Raw genomic sequence first — 20,772 nt, 5'->3', positions numbered from 1 at the left:
TGTCGGAGTGATTTTGGCCCATTCTTCTTGGCAGATTTGCCCCAGGTTGTTCAGGTTGGTTGGACGACGCTTGTGGACCGCAATTTTCAAATAGTACCACAGCTTCTCAATGGGATTGAAATCAGGACTTTGACTGGGCCACTGTAGGACATTCACCTTTTTGTTCTTGAGCCACTCCATTGTTGTTTGGCTTGGGACCATTGTCCTGCTGAAAGGTGAATTTCCTCCCAAGCTTCAGTTTTTTAGCGGACTGAACCAGATTCTCTTGCAGTATTTTCCTGTATTTTGCTCCATCCATTCTTCCTTCAATTGTAACAAGATGCCCAGTCCCTGCTGATGAGAAGCATCCCCACAGCATGATGCTGCCACCACCATACTTCACTGTAGGGATGGTGTGTCTTGAGGCATGGGCAGTGTTAGGTTTGCACCACACATAGCGCTTTGAGTTTTGGCCAAAAAGCTCTATCTTGGTCTCATCTGACCACAAAACCTTTTCCCACATCGCAGCTGGGTCACTCTCATGCTTTCAGGCAAACTCCAGACATGCTTTCAGATGGTACTTTTTGAGTAATGGCTTCTTTCTTGCCTCCCTCCCATACAGGCCAGTGTTATGCAGAGCTCTTAATATGGCTGACTGGTGCACCATTACTCCACCCCCAGCCACTGAACTCTGTATCTCCTTCAAAGTGATTGTTGGCCTCTCTGTGACTTCTCTCAGAAGTCTCCTTCTTGTTTGAGCGTTGAGTTTTGAGGGACAGCCTTTTCTTGGCAGTGCCTGGGTGGTGTGATGCAGCTTCCACTTCCTGATTATTGATCCAACTGTGCTCACTGGGATATCCAAACACTTGGATATTATTTTGTACCCTTTCCCTAATCTATGCATTTGTATTACTTTATCTCTAACTTCTGTAGAATGGTCTTTGGTCTTTGGTCTTTGGTCTTTGGTCTTTGGTCTTTGGTCTTCATTTTGCTTCAGATTCACAGCCTTACCAATGATCCTTCAACAGTGGGGTTTTTATCCAGAAAATGTGACAGAAACTTTAATGGTTCACAGGTGGAGGCCAATGGTAAGGTAATTGTGTCCTCGTTAGGACAATTTCTTTCATCGGTGCAAACTGAGAGCTTCTACAGTACAGGGGTTGAATACTTATGCAAGCAAGATATTTCAGTTTTTTATTTTTCTTAAAAATATTTCCCAACATAAAACCAATGTCACCTTACAATAATTGATTCTGAGTTTCAGTGTTTAAAAATAAAATATCAAACAGAACGAAATTTCAATGTACCATTTGTAATTTGGTAATATGAGAGTGTTGGTCAGGGGTCTGAATACTTTTGCAAGCTATATATATATATAAGATTTAGCATAAAAACTTACTAAATATTTTAAGATGTATAAATTATATGTGAATGTACATATTTAAAAAAAAAAGTATTTATTTCCACAACATTTACAAATCTGGGGGAAAGATACATGATTTAAGTTAAATCAAATATTAACGCTTATTTTTATGGTACCTCATACGTCTCCCATACACGTCTATGAATGGGGGGGGGGGGGGGGGGGGGGGGAACATGATTTTTATTTTGCTTTTAATTCAAGGTAATAAATAAATATAACGTGTTTATTATTTACTACATAAATAACGAAGTGTCCGGTTTAAAAACAAATCGCATACACATAGTGATTAATTTATTTTAAATGTACCTAGTGATTAATTTATTTTAAATGTACCTAGTGATTAATTTATTTTAAATGTACAGATCCTTGGGCCGAAAGGCAAACGCATGATGTAATATAAATATGTACAGCAGGCCTATACAGTCGTATTAAAATCAAATGTGTGACACGTTGTGTCTGTCATAGCCACATGCAACGGTGTGTGTATGGCTGCTGTGTATTCCAAATGAAAACACAAGCTATCCATAAAGTTCACCGGTCAATGCAGCATGTTTTTAGTTTTAAAAAAAAAAAAAAAAAAAAAAAAAAAAAAAAACAGTTATAAATGATTTAACAAAAACACATTACTGTGCACCGTATTCTCAAATTACCCGACTGGCGCCTATCACTGAGAGTGTGGGTGACCTACTCTGCACACATCTTTGTGTGTTTACAGCATCTGCTACACATAGAAACCTATTGAATTAACTAACATACAGACCATCTATCACTCACCACATCTAAAACTACAGCTGCCTTTCTCACACTGCAACGTCACGGAAAGATAAGTGACTTTTCTTTAAAGACGGTACTTAAAAAAAATAAAAATAATAATACCGACGTGATCTGGTTTTGAGAGATGTATGGCCACAAAATATGTCAATCCGACGTTGTCCCCGCCCAATTCTGAAACCACAAGCTTTTTCGAGTTTCAAGCGTTGCTTCTTCATTCTGAGAGGTGTTGGTATAGCAGACAAGTTCTTGTCAGCTGAGCTCTAACACTTTCCAAAGATATTTTTAAAGCAATGAGTAGAGCATTTTAGCGTTTGGAGTATTTTGAACTGATTTTTTTGATTGCTTGCTTCCTGTTAGTCTCTGGTTGTGAAAGAAGCCAAAGAAAGCGTCTTTTCCCGAGCACTGAATCGCACTGTTCAGTATCTGAAAGAGGGCTCCAGGATCAAGCGAAACGACTGACACCTATGCACAGGTAATGTGGTTTGTTTTTGTTGGGTTTTTTTTTCAGTTGTTTTGCCTATATCGATATGGATGTTTTGTTTTCTATTGTACCACAATCCTAATGTAGAACTAAGGGAGGTATCCATTCTAAGGCAATTTTACAAGAGCAAAAAAACAAAGCGTTTAAACTGCTACCCAAGCCAATATCTACATCTCGACATACCTCTGGATATTTTGCATGGCTTAAAAGTATAACTTTTTTAACTTGATCAAGCGTCACCAAGTCTAATTTTGTTCACTTTCCCTACTGTGTAACGCACTTTTGAAGGGAGGTTGCAGTGTGTCTGTCATGCGTTGTATCAGAGAGGTGTTGCTATTACAGGTATGCTCTACTCTGTTACCAAGGTATTCTAATCTTTGCAGCCTACACTGGCGTACAGTGTTCATTGTTTTGGTATTTGGCCAGGTATTTGACTTTGAAGCGCAGGGTGGTACCGGAATGATATTGCAGGTCAGTGTACTGCGTGTTAAGAGTGTGACTTCTAAGAAAAATATGCCGAGTAGTCTTACTCAGTGCAAGCTTTTAAAATTAGGGCTTGCCTTGTTTATGGGACTGAAGTGTTTATCACTATGTAATACTGTATGCATGTCAAACTATATGCAGTATCCAAAAATGGTGCAGTACATCGCAATGCACAGTTGTGATTTATGACAACAGTTCAATATACTGTACTGTATTTGATTGTAGTTTGTGAAATGTAGGTCAGACCAATCTGATATAAAGACACGTGACACTAATTTGTATAGACAGGAATGTCACCGCTGGTTATGGATTACTACTTGGATCATATTCAAAGTAGCTCATCTTATCATAATACTTGTAGCATAACTGTTGCCTGTGTAGTGGAACCAGTTTTTTATTTTTTTACTTTACTTTCCCAGCCCAAACTTAATGGCAGTATATTGGCAAGTTTTAGTTAAATTTACAGCGTTTCCAAACTAGGGCCCATTTATACTTTTCATTTATATCATTGCCTGCTCTCAGTGTAGGGAGAGAAAAATGATGGACCCATCACATTTCTGAAGTCTGGAAAGCATCTGATCTGTCAATGCAGCCTATGCAGAGAGTGACGTTGTCCTTGAATTAGTTTCCTTCAGCATCACCTTTCACAGCTCTTATGAAGTAATACTCATTCACACACCCAGTATTATATCCATGGCAACTGGTATGAGGTAGGGTTTCACAGAACTTCACTGCCTTAACTAGACCCTGTTGGGTAGGAAGGGAAGGGAAGGGAAGAGAAGGAAGGGCCCTAGTGCACAACCTTATTGTGCCCCTGCACCCACTGAAACAGAAGCTGGCGAGTAATAATTAGCAGAATATGGGCTTGCTAGTTGTTGGTTTAGTTTTTTTTTTCTTTTTTATTATTTTCTGTTAATTCAATTCTATTTATTGAAAACAAGGCAAGAGAGAATCAGACTGTTATTTAAATAAATAAATAAATAAATAAGGGAAGTTAGCAGGTTCACATTCCTGTGGGGCCATGAACGGATTTAAGTTCAATACACAACATGCAGAATACATTTTCCAAGGAATATTACACTACAATTGTACTAAATACAGCCACCGAAAGAGCTGAGTACAATGGCAGAGTGCATTTATTTTAGATGGAGCGTGGAAGGAGGCAATTTTTAGTTTTGTTTTAAATTTGAGAGATGTAACTTGAGGGTGTTTTGTTGGATAAACCTTGCATGTGCTTGACTTTGGTTTGATGGAATGTGTCCTTGTACTGATTAGCGGAGAAGCCTCAAAATGGAGCAAGGTAACCAGTGAAGTACCACAGTGATCAGTATTAGGTCCTCTGCTCTTCCTAATTTACATTAATGACTTAGATTCTGGTATAGTAAGCAAACTTGTTAAATTTTCAGACTACACAAAAATAGGAGTGGCAAACACCGTTGAAGCAGCAAAGGTCATTCAAAATGATCTAGACAGAATTCAGAACCGGGCAGACACATAGCAAATTACATTTAATAGAGAAAAAAGTGTAAGGTACTGCACACAGGCAATGCAGATGTACATTATAAATATCATATGGGAGATCCTGAAATTGAAGAACGAATCTGAAAAAGATCTAAGAGTTTTTGTTGACTCAAAAATGTCTTCATCTAGACAGTGTGGGGAAGCTAAAAAAAAAGGCCAACAAAATGAAATATAGTGAAAAGTGTTGAATTTAAATCAAGGGACGTAATGTTAAAACTACAATGCATTAGTAAGACCTCATCTATAATATTGTGTTCAGTTCTGGTCACCTCGCTGCAAAAAAGATATTGCTACTCTAGAAAGAGTGCAAAGAGATACCAGAATTATCCCAGGTTTAAAAAAGCATTTCATATGAACAAAGAAGTCTGCGAGGCGATCTGATCCGAGCATTCAAAATTCTCAAAGGTATTGACATTTTCAATCCAGGGGGGCTTTTTCGACCTGAAAAAAAAAATAAGGACCAGGGGTCACAAATGAAGATTAGATAAAGGAGCATTCAGAACAGAAAATAGGAGGCACTTTTTTACACAGAGAACTAACGCACAGAGAACGAACTCCCCAGTAATGTTGTTGAAGCTGACACTCTGGGATCCTTCAAGAAGCTGCTTGATGAGATTCTGGAATAAATAAGCTACTAACAACCAAACGAGCAAGATGGGCCGAATGGCTTCCTCTCGTTTGTTAACTTTGTTATGTTCTTGTGTAATGTCCAGTTACCCTGAGGATCATCAGAAGCTCTCTCACAGCTAGTGTTGGCAGCTGACCCCCCACTGACCTTCATCATTATTTACTTGGTAGAAATAATGCAAGCTTCATCGTTGATGAATCTTGTCAGGTCATTAGCAAGAATGTCTCGTGTTGCATTGTACCATGGACCTTCCACAGTTTACAGTACCCACACTAATTTCAGGGATGGCAAGGAAAATTCAGAAAGAAGTGGTATTATTGTCATCATGAAAGCTTGAGAGCAGAAATGGAGTAAGTTGAGGCTTTGACGGGTGACTGAATGAGGCTTGTCTGCACCTGTGGTAAAGGATACAATTGAGGGGTCATTTTAGCATCAGGCACTGGTAACGTGTCTATATGATAATAGCACTGTAGCTTGCGTTAATTTAACATTGCACTACCATGTTCCATAGTTGTTGTCCCTTGGCTGTTGGACAGAAGCAAGCAGAACAATTTAATGCACGTGTATTTGCAGGCAAAATGATTTAAACTCATTGAGCCCCAGATGTGGCTCTATTGAAGTGTCTCATTTAAGGGTTAAGTAGGTTTGAAAAGATTCCAAGGACGATACTAGCTTTTGGCTAGGACAGCACAGTCAACGTACAGTAGACGTACAGTTTTTAATGTGCAGAAAACTACAGAGGCAGTACAGCAGTGCCGTGTGTATTAAAGTAACAGTAACACTACACACAGAGGTCAAAGGGGGAATTCTCAGAATTTGCCCATTGTTCATTCTCATTTCTGATGGTCTCTAGCATGTAATGCCGTTGATATCTCGAGCTGAATGGGAAATTACTATGGAGAGCCATAGAAAACAGGAAAGCCACAATGAAAACCCAATTGTGAATAACTAGGTATTCCCATTGGTCAACTAAAACTGCTTTAACCATTAGAGTTCAGTTGCTTCATTTAATATAGTCCCCTCTCACCCATTTTGCATGTGCCAAGGACTGGAATTTTTTCACCAGGACTGGGTTGGCTAGTTTTATCCCATGGAAGTAAAGTCACACCTCAACCAGGTAGGGACAGACAAGCATCATGCACACAAATCTGTTTATGTAATTTGTTGTATTTTGTCATGAATTACCCTTGTAATTAATAATTTGTTTTGTCATGAATTACAAGTACTGCAGTATTTTGGGGGTTTAATTCTGAGTGGTTCATTCTATTGTAATATTGAGTTATCGTTTTTCTCGTAATCTTCCTTTACCTAACATACTGAGCTGCTTTTCGCATGTCTGGAGAGTCCTAAGTGTCAGGAATAAACAGCCGTCTTCATTCTATTCAAATAATGTGAAGTGGCTTTTCAACTGTGTCAACCCCATCTACTCTGTAATACTGTACTGTATGTAGCAGGTGTTAGAACATGCTGGTCTTTCACTCTGAAAGGTGCAGAGAAAACACACTTAAAGGTTCAACTAATATAATATGGGGTTCATTACACGCCGCTTAGATCATTTAAACAGTCCTCATAGTGTCTTCTGTTTGTTTCAGTCAGGGAGATTGTTTTCACTGTATGTTTACTAGGTTACTGTGGGAACACTGGCATAGGTCAATTAGAGCCACAACCTGATAACGACTAAATTCTAATTGTAACTAACAAGTGCAAATGGGCAGCAGTGAATGTGCTTGAAATATAACCACATACCTTTTTTTTGGTGTCATTGTGTTGTTGTGAAGAATCCTGAGCAGTATGGCACTTTGCTCTTACAGCATTGTGAATAGCAGTAACACTGGACACTTTTTAGTTCCTTGTTTTATTCTTGTATTACAGGAGATATTCCCCTTATTGCTTTTCTTGTATTTAATATTTAGGAATTTCTTCTGCTTTAATATTTACTGTTCTTCCAGTGGTATTGCCAAATCCATACATATTTAGCTTTATCAAGAACAGTAGATATGTAAATATAGATATAGACATATGTGGGTGATCCTAGCATAACTTCCCTCCATTAAAGTATATGTTAATGAATGAATGGGTACAATTACTATATATATTATATATATATATATATATAATATATATATATATATATATATATATATATATATATATATATATATATATATATATATATATATATATGAGTACATGTTTACATTGACTAATATCAAACATCTGCCACGATTACACACAATTGCCTTGTCCAATCAACATAGCCTGCATGGGTTTGTGGTCTGGCATGAATGGGCTGTGTGGGTAGATGATGAAGTGACATTAAATAAAGGGTTCTATAGCAAATCCACTTACTCCCACAGTAGCAGGGTTTGGAGCAATTGAAGGCAGCTCCATGGACTTTAATTGCTAGACCACGTGTGAGGAGTTAGTGTTAATTGTGTTAGCTATTTCTTTTAAGTCTTTGTTATTACTCTGTGTGTGTAAAGTGAGGTCATATTTCTTAAGAATATGACAAAACCATTTTCAGGTTTCTGTAAGGCATCTGTTTCCAGTCTCGGAAATGACAGTATTGTTTGGCCTTCCTATACCCCTTTCTCACGCACAGATGAGTTGTGACTGCTCAGAACCAGTGTCATGGGAAATAAGTTAGCCGTGAAATAAGTTAGCGTTTACCTTTTTGAAGCTTTCTGCGCACGCGTGAATTGTAGAAGTTAAAGGCAAGGTTCTGTGCAGATTTATCCAAGATTTTGCAGCTGCCATTTGTATTTTTTTTTTAAGAAATGAAAACAGCAGACTGTATTTTTTTTGTTTAAAAATGTGACGTTTGACATATTTATCGAAGTGTATTGCAGACATTATTTTTCTGTTTAAAATAGTAACATTTGTCGTCTTATTTATTGAAGTGTAAATATACGTTTTAAGTTTTTATAAATACATTTTATTTAAAGCACTCGCTCTGTTTAGATGTGCAGTGTGGTTTTAGCAAAAATAAATATTTTAAAAACATAATTTTGTCAGTATAATTTATGTTTACGCAGAGTTAAAATCACTACTTGCCAAATGTTTATTTCCTTTAAAAAATGTTGTGTCATATCATACTGTAGCGTAATGAAATATAAGTGTTTATTCTATGTAGGCTCAAGTTTAGCCAAGTTATTAGTTTCGCGGTAAAATGCTCTGTTGTTTTGTATTTTTTTTAAATAAATGTTATGGGGAAGTGGGTACAAATACTTTTATTGATACAGAGAATACTGTTTTTGATGTTTTCATCAAGTCTGTGTGTGGGAATATCTAAACCTGTTTTACTATATACAGAAAACGTATATGTTTTTAGTGAAAGATGGTGTTTTAAGAGATATATAGATAGATCATTTCAGGAACGCACAAAATGATTGGCTTCCTATTCATACTTTCATTGGTTGCCAGTCTGTCCGGGTTCACCAATCCTGGGCATGATTTTGTACCCCTAGAATGCTGGTGGGAGATGGCATGTCCAGAATTGGTGAAGGTGGGTGCAGGGCGGGGTTTAATGTGAAGAGATAAGCAGTTTGAAAGCAGGTTGACGGCTGCAGAAGAAACTAAACTTCAAAAAAAAAAACCTCAACATGGTCTTCAAGCCAGTAATCTGTGACACCTGCTTGATGTGGGAAATCCGAGAAAACCCAGCGGAGCTAAACCAAGTGTGCGTAAAGTGCCGCACGATCCAGGATTTGCATAAACTAGTAAGTATGCTAGAAATGGAGCTGGAAGAAGTGAGACAGCAACAGGATCTTGAGGAACTGGCACACCCACAATTCATGGAAGTCTGCATCACCCCTAACAGACTGAAAGCCACCAGGGAGATAGAAGGTCAGAACAGCTGGGTTCAGGTAGGCAGAAGCAGGGAAAAAAAGAAACTTCGTCAAACACCACCACCAGAAATCAAAACAACCAACAGATTTGAGTCACTTCAGAATATTGATGAGCAGAACCAACAACAAGAGAATGAAAGGAACAATATCCAGGACCCTATTGACAGTGGTGACCAGACAGCAAAAAGAAGGGAGGTCATGATTGTTGGGGACTCCATATTGAGAAACACAGCAAGTTCAGTTCGCAGTTTGGACCCCCTTACTACAACAGTGTGCTGCCTTCCGGGAGCCTCGGTCAAGCACATCACTGAGAACGTGGACAGGCTCCTAGAACGAACAGGAGACGACCCGGTAGTAGTCGTCCACATCGGTACAAACAACATTGGAAGAGACAGACCAAAATCCCTGCAAAACAAATTCAGAGAGCTAGGAAGGAAATTAAAAGAGAAAACCAAAACTGTGGTATTTTCTGGTATACTACCCGCACCTTGCAAAGGACCATATGGACAGCTGGAAATAATTAATCAAAACGAATGGCTGAAGACGTGGTGCACACGGGAAGGCTTCACCTATCTTGATCATTGGACCACATTCTACAACGAGGACTATCTGTATAGACGGGATGGACTGCATTTAAATAACAAGGGAACTAGTCTACTCGGAGAAAAGATCCTCGAGCAGGTTCGGAAGCATTTAAACTAGAAAGGAAGGGGGGAGAAATCAACAAAAAAACAGAAGGGAGACCGCATCAAAACAAGAACAACAACTCAGGTAAGACAACCATTAAATGTATTTATCTAAATGCTAGAAGTATCAGAAACAAAATTCTAGAACTTGAAGCTACTGCACTAACAGGTAACTATGATGTGATAGGTGTTACAGAAACGTGGTTATCTGAGAGTGATGGGGACGAATATAATATTTGTGGGTATACACTGTATAGGAAAGACAGGCAGGACAGAAGAGGAGGAGGGGTAGCGCTATACATAAGAAACAGTCTTGAAGCCCAGGTGTTAAACCTGGACAAAGAAAATAAAACCGAATCAATATGGGTCAGAATAACAGACAAAAATTCAAAAGGCATAATAATAGGAGCATGCTATAGACCGCCAGATTCAGACGGTGAGCACAATAATCTGTTATACAATGACATTAGAAATGTGTGTAGCAAAGGAGAAGCCATACTAATGGGGGATTTCAACTTCCCCCAAATAAAATGGGAAAACCCGGTGGGTAGCGCGAAGGATGAAATAGAAATGGTGGAAATGACAAATGACTGCTTCCTAACACAATTTGTGAAGGCACCCACTAGAGGGGAGGCATGCCTTGATTTAGTCTTTTCAAATAACGAAGATAGAATAACTAAAACAGAGGTCAGAGAACCACTGGCAAACTCAGACCACAACATGGTCTCATTTGAAGTGTTTTTTAAATCCCCAAAAGTAAAGACTAAAGCTAAGGTTTACAATTTTAGAAAAGCAAACTATGAAGGCATGAAACAGAGACTAACAGAAGTAGATTGGAGTAAAATAGAGAAAACACCCACAGAAGAAGGATGGTTGTTCTTCAAAAATGTAGTACTAGAGGCGCAAAACAATTATATCCCTAAAGTAGACAAATCTAAATGTAAAACTAAATTGCCAAAATGGTTTAATAGATCAATTAAAAAAAATATTCAGCGAAAAAAGGCACTTTACAGAGCATTAAAAAAGGACCAAAAAGAAAGTACGCAGAAAGAGTACACAGAACTGCAAACGCAAGTCAAAAAGGAAGTTAGAAAGGCCAAGAGAGAAATAGAAATGAACATTGCTAAGGGAGCTAAAACCAATTCCAAAATGTTTTTCCAATATTACAACAGCAAGAGAACATTCAAAGAGGAGATTAAATGTTTAAGAGATACAAATGGCAAAATCGTAGAGGAAGAAAAAAAAATAGCAAATATGTTAAATGATTACTTTTCACAAGTTTTTACAAAGGAAGATACTGACAACATGCCCCACATGTCATCCAGTTCCTATCCAGTTTTAAATAACTTTAGCATAACTGAGGCAGAAGTGTTAAAGGGACTAGGAGCTCTTAAAATAAACAAATCCCCTGGGCCGGATGAGATCCTCCCAGTAGTACTCAAAGAAATGAAAGAAGTAATTTACAAACCGCTAACCAAGATCATGCAGCAGTCTCTTGACACAGGGGTGGTACCGACAGACTGGAAAATTGCAAACATAATACCGATCCACAAAAAGGGAAACAAAACTGAACCAGGTAACTACAGACCAGTAAGCCTGACTTCTATTATATGCAAACTTATGGAAACTATAATAAGATCCAAAATGGAAAATTACCTATATGGTAACAGGGTACTGGGAGACAGTCAACATGGTTTTAGGAAAGGGAGATCGTGCCTAACTAACTTGCTTGATTTTTTTGAGGATGCAACATCGATAATGGATAATTGCAAAGCATATGACATGGTTTATTTAGATTTCCAGAAAGCTTTTGACAAAGTCCCGCACAAAAGATTAATTCTCAAACTGAACGCAGTTGGGATTCAAGGAAACACATGTACATGGATTAGGGAGTGGTTAACATGTAGAAAACAGAAAGTACTGATTAGAGGAAAAACCTCAGAATGGAGTGTGGTAACCAGCGGTGTACCACAGGGATCAGTATTAGGTCCTCTGCTATTCCTAATCTACATTAATGATTTAGATTCTGGTATAGTAAGCAAACTTGTTAAATTTGCAGACGACACAAAAGTAGGAGGAGTGGCAAACACTGTTGCAGCAGCAAAGGTCATTCAAAATGATCTAGACAAGATTCAGAACTGGGCAGACACATGGCAAATGACATTTAATAGAGAAAAGTGTAAGGTACTGCACGCAGGAAATAAAAATGTACATTATAAATATCATATGGGAGATATTGAAATTGGAGAAGGAATCTATGAAAAAGACCTAGGAGTTTTTGTTGACTCAGAAATGTCTTCATCTAGGCAATGTGGGGAAGCTATAAAAAAGGCTAACAAGATGCTCGGATACATTGTGAAAAGTGTAGAATTTAAATCAAGGGAAGTAATGTTAAAACTGTACAATGCACTTGTAAGACCTCATCTTGAATATTGTGTGCAGTTCTGGTCACCTCGCTATAAAAAAGATATTGCTGCTCTAGAAAGAGTGCAAAGAAGAGCGACCAGAATTATTCCGGGCTTAAAAGGCATGTCATATGCAGACAGGCTAAAAGAATTGAATCTGTTCAGTCTTGAACAAAGAAGACTACGTGGCGACCTAATTCAAGCATTCAAAATTCTAAAAGGTATTGACAGTGTCGACCCAAGGGACTTTTTCAGCCTGAAAAAAGAAACAAGGACCAGGGGTCACAAATGGAGTTTAGAAAAAGAAAATAGGAGACACTTTTTACACAGAGAATTGTGAGGGTCTGGAATCAACTCCCCAGTAATGTTGTTGAAGCTGACACCCTGGGATCCTTCAAGAAGCTGCTTGATGAGATTTTGGGAGCAATAAGCTACTAACAACCAAACGAGCAAGATGGGCCGAATGGCCTCCTCTCGTTTGTAAACTTTCTTATGTTCTTATGTTCTTATGTTCTTAAGTAGGAGTGCATGCCTGAGTGTAGTTGTGTGAGTGACAGACTCTCAGTGAGAGCGAGAGGTAGACTGGAATCTAGCACAGAGTTTTTATTTTGTTTTGCTTTGGCGTGGTCCTATAATTGTTTATTTGTCCTGTGCTAATAAACAGCTGAATTTGAGCATGACGCTACTGCCTGTGTGGAGCCTGCTTTCATTTTACACAAGACGCTATGTTATTTTAGGAAAATCATATTTTTAAGGGTCTGGCAGCATGGGTAGGAATGCTAAGTGACTTTGAGCTTGGTGTGAAAAGTGCATGACTGCTTTGTCAAGAGGTTATTTTTAACACTTTTTTTTTTTTTAAATGAAGACATTTTTGATAAACAGAGTTGCTGGTGAATTGCTAATATCCTTATTTTACTTTAGCTACAAGAGGTCAGCATGGTAGTTTAATACAGATGGTGTGCAATACAGATCACTTGTTATGATATAACTATATTGCTGAAGGGTATTTGCTTTAAAAACAGACCTACTCGATTAATAAAGCATACTTTGAGATGAATAGTCAAATTGAACTTCATATAAAAAATATCACTGTAAATCCAATAGTCCAACACTCATAGTTGTAAAAATGATGTGCATATATAAATAGAAATTATATTTAAAGAGAAGGGGTTAACACTGTTCACTGCATCTAAGCGATGAGGTCCTGGCGATTTAATGCAAGCAGTATAAATGTTTAAAAAGCCAGGTATCCAGTAGGTGTTCTGTGAAGCAGAAGAAGGGTTAAGAGTTAGGGTTAGTGTTTGTTGTTTTTTTTCTGTTACTGTAGACTGGTGATCATGCTTTTTGTGTTCTGGTATTGTGGATCATATGACTTGGAAAGTTATTAGATTGTGATTGTTATTATTTGTTTATTTTGTAGACACCTTTATCGAAGGCAACTTACAGAGACTAGGGTGTGTGAACTATGCATCAGCTCCTGAGTCACTTACCTCTCTCCTGAAAGACAGAGCACAAGGAGGTGAAGTGACTTGCTCAGGATCACACAGTGAGTCAGCGAGAGCTGGGATTTGAACCGGGGACCTCCTAGTTACGAGCCCCTTTTCTTTAACCACTGGACCACACAGCCTCATTTACTTTAAAAGTTTTGCCCCAACCTGTAGAATTAACTAATTTTGCTTTATAAAACCAAGTGAAACCTGTTGAATAATGTTACGTTAACATATTTTATTTCATACCGCATTATAGTTTTCCATATACTTAACGAAAAACTTAAAATATCTAAATCGTGTGTGTGTGTGTGTGTGTATAGATCTTTTTAAATGGTCTCAATCCTTAAATCGTAGGTGATGCAAAACTTTTGGACAGATTTTTTTGCCTTTTGCTTTTAACAGCATTACAAGAAAAGGCTGCCACCTTTAAACACCTGGTAATCCCACTTTAGTTCACTACTAATAATTGTTTACAAAGTCTATAAACTGTGCACTACTTTTGAACAGCTGACTAGATCATTCATTTCTGGTTTGGTTTGTATTTCGTAGAATCACACACTGACTTTGTGTTCCATTATTAAACAATTTGTTCCATTATTAAACAATAAACAAGCGTGGATTCAGTGACTTGTTTTCCACAATGCAGCAGTCAGCATTATAAAGGAAGTATTTATTTTACATCTCTATTTAGAATTGGAGATGCAGTGTATTTTGACTACATTTACTCAAAATATGTGTTTCAAAGTATAATCTGCTTTTATTATGTATTTAAACTAATTATGGATCATCTTTAATCTTGCCCTGCTACATTTTTTGTTTATAACAAAAACATTCTCAAGTTTGGTGTGTTGCAAAAACATTTGACTCTTTTGCTGTTGGTGTTTGTACAGTTGAGATTAAAAGTGCTCACTTGTATACAGTACTGTAGTCATGGATGAGATGGTCAGTGTGTTCTTGGAAACTCAAATTGCTATCTGTATTTGTTATGCACAAAATGTATGTATTATATGTAATTCATATTTTTTCAAAGCGTAACACACCCAGTGCTCAGCTCATCTGGAGCGTTGCCTGTAGGAAAATTATCTTTTGCACATCAACTCCCGAACTATTTCTATCATAGTATAAAGATAAAATTTGTCTGGTTATAAAGGTTGTATTTGGGAATTGCTTCCAACCTGCCAATGCTTCTCCTCCAGTCCAAATGAATAATTGTGTAAATCTTAAGCCCCTTTCACAGTGGCATGCTCTACCCAGGTCGGAACCTACCCAGGTCAGGACTGGTGTCATGCAACGAGATTTCACACTGCTTTTAATAAAGCAGGGTTGACCTGGCTGACAGACGCAAGTACACAATGTGCGTATCAATGTCAATTCTCTGGACTGACCTGACCCAAATGTTGATTAGAGCAAATTTTATTTCATCCCTGCTGCAATCTGGCTCATGGTGTGTCTCAATCAGCAAAAATGTGGCTAAACAGAACAAACAGAAACTTTCCTTGTGGAAGTGAAACCTTCTCGCAGGCGTGGCTGTTTGTTATTGCGTCTGCTCACGAATGGCCGTCATGCATTTTGTCAACCTGCACCCTGAAGTGGGTTGCTGCGACCTGGATATGACACAGGTACGCGGGATTGTGACCCGGGTAGCCAGAACCTGGGTCTGGACCTGGGTAGGAGTGCCAGTGCGGAAATGATGTTCTCTATTTGAAATTCAGCACTGTTTACTATTTAATTGGCTCTTTATTTTTTAATTCCTCAGTGTGTCAATATGAATAATTCACAGGTAATTGGCGTTTGGTTAAATATAGTATTAATGACCTGTATCTTAATTTAATGAATAATCTGTTTTCTTGTTATTTTTAACCGAGCAGATAATTTTAATAACAAGTAAGTCCCAATGTAGCCTTGGTACAACGTGGACAATTGATATTGTATCTTTGTCGACCTGACGTATTTTGTTTGTAGCTTTAACAAGATTTGTGCTTGTGAAGTGTTTTGGTCTCCACACAAATCCTATGCTTGGGAATTTAATGGGATAAGAACATAAACACAATCTTTATAAAATTATACTACAATACAATTGACTGACATGATTTTAAAATGTTAAATGTAAACCAGAGTCAAGAAACAAAATCAAATCTGAAACAACTTCAAATATGGTAATGGCTATAGGTTTTAGGTTACCAGCATTGATATATATGTATAACTCATTGTATATAACACTGTGTTGGTGAAAGTAAATATCCCTGAAGAATATGTAGTGAAGACCTTACCTTACCCAACTGACTACACAACTACGAAACTAAGGGTGGCATATTTTAGTTTAAGTTAAAAAAAAACCTAAAAGGCCAGTTTTTCTATGGTTAACCCTGGTTTGCCATGGCTTTTTTTTTTAATGTTCTTTACAATACATACATCTCAGGGCTTTACACTGCTTACCTATGCGTTCACTATGCTTTATCACACTTTGCTATGCTTTTACTAAAGGGAACTTCAAATAAAATATGAAAAACTGAAGTAGTACAGTGAAAAACAACAAACAATGTTGGTTCTTTGTTTATTACGTTCCACATAACAGGAAATGGGAGACAACATAAAGCAAAAACAACATTGTTCACCATACAGAATAGTCCCCATGCAGGTTTGGGCTAGTGTTGGAAAGTGTGCTGCATTTTGGAGTGACGTACCTGCTTCTCCATTCCCAGATTCTGATTTGCTTCCCAAGTCTGAAGCAGCAGCTGTGACTCTAGCTGGTGGAGATAACTGTTTGGGAGGTTAGGACTGTCTATTTCTATTTTTTGCATTAGTCCCACACATCAGACAAAGCTGTTTGTGCATTTGCCATTTTGACATATTTCTGTAATTTATATAATTTCTTGTGGACTCTGACATGGATTTTTGTGAAACAGTGTTCATTCAAATATTCTGATATTGGCCCAAGGACTAATATGGAAAGATTCAATGCATTCTAAATACGGTTGAGCTAGAGGGATATAATTCCTGATATATGCCCTTAGAATCTTTGTAACCACATCACAAAAACAAATCAAACAAGATCACTCGATTAGCTAGTAACAAAATTTAATTTAAAGTAAATTTCAGCCTTTTTAATAAGATGTCAGTTGAGCAAGGGCTAAATCAAAACATCCCGGGAAATACGAGCACCTGTGAGATGCGTACAGTCGCTGTCTGCGACTGGTCATAGATGTGAAAGTAGCCTTAAAAATGACTGGACTGTCCACGAAAAAACCTGGTCACAAACTCATTCATTCGACATCTTCACCAAGCTCTTCTGAAGGTCATACTGCTTCTATTGTCCAATTACAAGGCAACTTTCCCAGAAGCACTGCTCAATATCTGGAAATATTCAAATCAATTACCAAGGAAAAGACTAATAATTTTTACTATTCTTATTATTATTACAATTGCACAATCTTTTTTTTTCCCGAGCTTTGTCCTCAGTTTATTTTCACAGAAGCATTTGTAATAACTGTGCACTAATAATAGTAGTAGTAATAATAATAATAATAATAATAATAATAATATTTATAATAATCTTTTTTCACAATCTTTTGTTCTGTGCTTATTCAAATAAAAGTATGCAGTTTGGTAATGCTTATTTGGAAGGATACAAAACATAAAAAGGAAAAACTATAAATTCAGTTAAAAGCAATAAAAATTATAGTTAATTGTGCTGTAACATTAGTTTGGTTTACATGCACTTGAAAATCGACTCTGGAGTCATGACTGTGTGACGCTGTCGCGCGAATGCATCGTGAAACGCATTAGGAAATGCTTTCAGTGTATTCATTCCAATTAAATGAACCGTTCCCTTGGCTTTTTGAATAAGGTACAATTATGAATGCGGCTTATAAAATTAGTTGAAACTCTTGATTGACACATTACAAAATAATGTACATTTTCCTTGTTTTGGCAATGAGCAGAGCAGTTTGGATTTATTTACTTGAAAGACATTGTTCAGAACTGCATTTCCTCCTGATGTAGTATCTTGAAAATGCTCGGTTTTTATTGCAGGAAATCTTTTTTTTTTTTTTTTTTTTTTTTTTCAGAAGCTAAATGAAAGATTGAAGTGATTGTAGGGCGTAGGTTTTTTATGCATTGAAGGAATGTCCCCTGAGTCACTGTTATGCTCAACTTTAGCTTGTGGTTGAGTGTTTCCCTTGGTTACTTCTCATCTTATGAACAATGTAAATGGAATGCATGAATCTACTGGAAACAAAATAATGAAGCAAGCAGTGCATTCATCTCTGTATGGGCAAATAAAGAAGGCAGGCACATTCTTAGGCGACATTCTGTGTGAAGGACCGTGCTATATGTAAGGCCTAAGGTAATAGTTGTCAGAGCTGTACAGATCATTGATGACGCCCTGCGCGAGATATAAATCCAGCGCCACCCTCTGCCACCTCAAGAACCTGCAGTCAGCGAATAAAAAAAAAAAAAATCAATAAAGGATTCAAAATCTTTTGTGATTGTCCAGTGGGATGCACCAATAGAAACGAAGCCTGGAGCCTACAAAACTTTTCTTGCCTTCAGTGATACAAAGTCATTGATGACATGGTCATAGTTCAGAGAGTTGGCCAATGCAAATTCAGTGGGTATAATGGCTAGATTAGACAAGCGTTCAATTTCAGCTTTCTGAAACTATGTTAGATTGTAAGTGAACTCGCAAATAAATGACCTTTTTATTGAATTATAAATGACCTTATGACCTTATTATTCGTCAGCCAGTCGGCACTCCCCTCAGGTCAGAGTCCTGTGTGGTCGCACTGCTTGCACACCCCTTAGTACGGCCCTGGTAGTTGTTACTGGCAGTGTCTGTTCTGCTGTACATTACAGTAGGTAGAATGAAACATAATACAATGGCTTGGTCGTGGCTACTCTGCTAGTCAGAGCACCTACAGTATAGCCTGGTGTCCCATGTCTCTAAGGCAGTATTTCCCAGCCCTGTTCCTGGAAGCACACGCAGCGCTCGGTTGCTTAATTGAACCCTATCAACAAACGAAGAGCTTGAAAATAACGGGAAAATGCCCAGTTAATCACTTGATTAGTTCAATGAAGGGTTCAATTAAGCAATTGAGCGCTGCGCTGAAACGAAACCCAGCAGACATGTTTTGCTGTCAGGAACAGGGTTGGAAAACACTGCTCTAAGGAATTGCAAATATCCAAGAAGACGGCTGTAATCAATCTATGTTGAGTCAGACAGGACTGCTGATTGATGGGGGAACTAGGTGGCTGCCAAGGATTGTGACATCTGCCAGGGTGTCAATAATCTACAAACCCACGGCATAGACATCACTGTAAAGACACTGTGGATGTCTGATCCTCCGCAGACTCTCCTAGGGTTAAAAAGGCTGACGCTGCTGCAGGCATCTCCATTGAACTGTGTGATCCCAGGGTCCAGTTTTGTTCCCTTCACACAACCTTGTTGTGACAAAGAATGTCCCTCTGCCTGGCAAGATCTAAACAGAATTTAATGCATCTCCACATCAAGCTCCAGCATAATCCAGCATGACGATTTGATAGGGCTGGAGGCTGTACCCATCACAAGTATTGTGCAGTAATACACCAGCCAGTTTTCAATAAGTACTTGTGGAAGTCTGATATTTGCCTATTATATAATAGTTTGTTTATTATTATTTTATTTTGTACTGCCAGAATTTTCTTTTTCAGCATACTGTAAAAGGCCTGTGAAAGTGTAGTGCAGTCTACAATGACATTTGTTATGCTATTGATTGAGTCTTCCACAAGATAGAAAACAAACTGTAGCTGTTTCTACTACAGATTCCAGTATCTGAAACTTTTTTGTGTACAGCACTTGAAAATGTTTTTTAACTTCTTGGAAATTGTGAACCATTTTTGTCAATACCCTAAAATTACACATCATGTGATTCTACTCTTTGACTAATATACCTCAATTATGACTGAGTAACCCTTCACCCTAGTTAAGTTTTTTCCCCTGCTGTTAGTGGTTTACAGCAATCCTTTTGAGAGCTACAGTACAGCATGTAGTAATTGATTGTATTTTCATTTACATGCTAAATAAATGTTATGATTTATTTGTTTTTTGTTTGCATAAAATATTCATGAAGTTAAGGTTATGAAGGGCAAGGCAATGTTGCCTTCATTGGGCCTAAAAATTCAGGGGCAGCAAGGCAGTTCTAGGGGGCAAAAAGGCAAAACAAAAGTCAGTGTTTTCTGAGTGAGTCACACACTAATTGTTACAAAAAAATACATATAGATCACTTTTACATTGTAAAAATCAAATGGTATAAAAATATCCAATTTAAAAACTTTCATAATGAAAAAATACAACAGGTCATTTGCAAAAAATAAATATTGAGGGTATTTTTACTAAAGTCTGTCAGCCTGTTAACAAGAGGTAAATATAGCGCTTGTCTGTGTCCTGTAATGAATGCTTTTTAAAACCCTGTATGCCGTGTGTTTCATAATTTACGGTAAGCACATTCAACTGGATTTCATATAACAAGTTATCCACCGGTGAAGCGAATGTTTAATCAGTGCATTTTTAAATGCTAAAAATAGTATTCCTTCACAAATTGAGATTAAAGGTATATTTTCAGGCAAACTGATGCTGAATTTGTGAAAGGGATGTCAATCAGATGTGCTGGTTTTGCCGGATACCGGCAGCAATGACGGGCAGGCATATAGGCATCATAATCCTCAAATGGAAACCTAATTACCCCCTCATTGTAAATACAGCCAGAACCTGCTAGATTTATTGATTTTTTCCAACTGTTTAACTGCCAGTTGTGCTGGAATTGTCTTTCGTTTAAACTCCAGCACTGATTTAAAATTAATTTAATTTAAGTAAGATGTCTCCTAAAAGCAGCAGAACCTCTGCTAGAGCTTGAAGTGGGTAATTATTATATTTGTAATCTTGTTAATTCAGCATAGAGATGCCAGATGTGCACTCCATGGGAGTGCCAGAGCCAGTGTGATGCTCCCTCCAGAATCTTCAGCAAAGACTAGTGACTTTACATAGCCAGGATGCTCCCTTGTGCTCCCCTGACTATGA

At 37.7% G+C, this 20,772-nt stretch overlaps 1 protein-coding gene across 2 annotated transcripts in view; it reads left to right on the top strand.

Moving 5' to 3' along the window:
- The first annotated feature begins 2,385 nt into the window (after positions 1-2,385).
- LOC121315092 (oxysterol-binding protein-related protein 3-like) overlaps positions 2,386-20,772 on the top strand; it is a 56,961-nt gene continuing 38,574 nt past the window's right edge. Inside the window, exons 1-2 of one of the 2 annotated variants that reach the window (XM_041249005.1) lie at positions 2,386-2,648; positions 13,649-13,774. The gene's annotated coding sequence lies outside the window, so the exon portion shown is untranslated. The remainder of the gene's footprint in view (positions 2,649-13,648; positions 13,775-20,772) is intronic. The other variant, XM_041249004.1, reaches the window with a different exon arrangement.

Source organism: Polyodon spathula, chromosome 4 (genome assembly GCF_017654505.1).
Source record: "Polyodon spathula isolate WHYD16114869_AA chromosome 4, ASM1765450v1, whole genome shotgun sequence".
Taxonomy (NCBI): domain Eukaryota; kingdom Metazoa; phylum Chordata; class Actinopteri; order Acipenseriformes; family Polyodontidae; genus Polyodon; species Polyodon spathula.
This window is presented reverse-complemented; position numbering and strand designations above follow the sequence as displayed.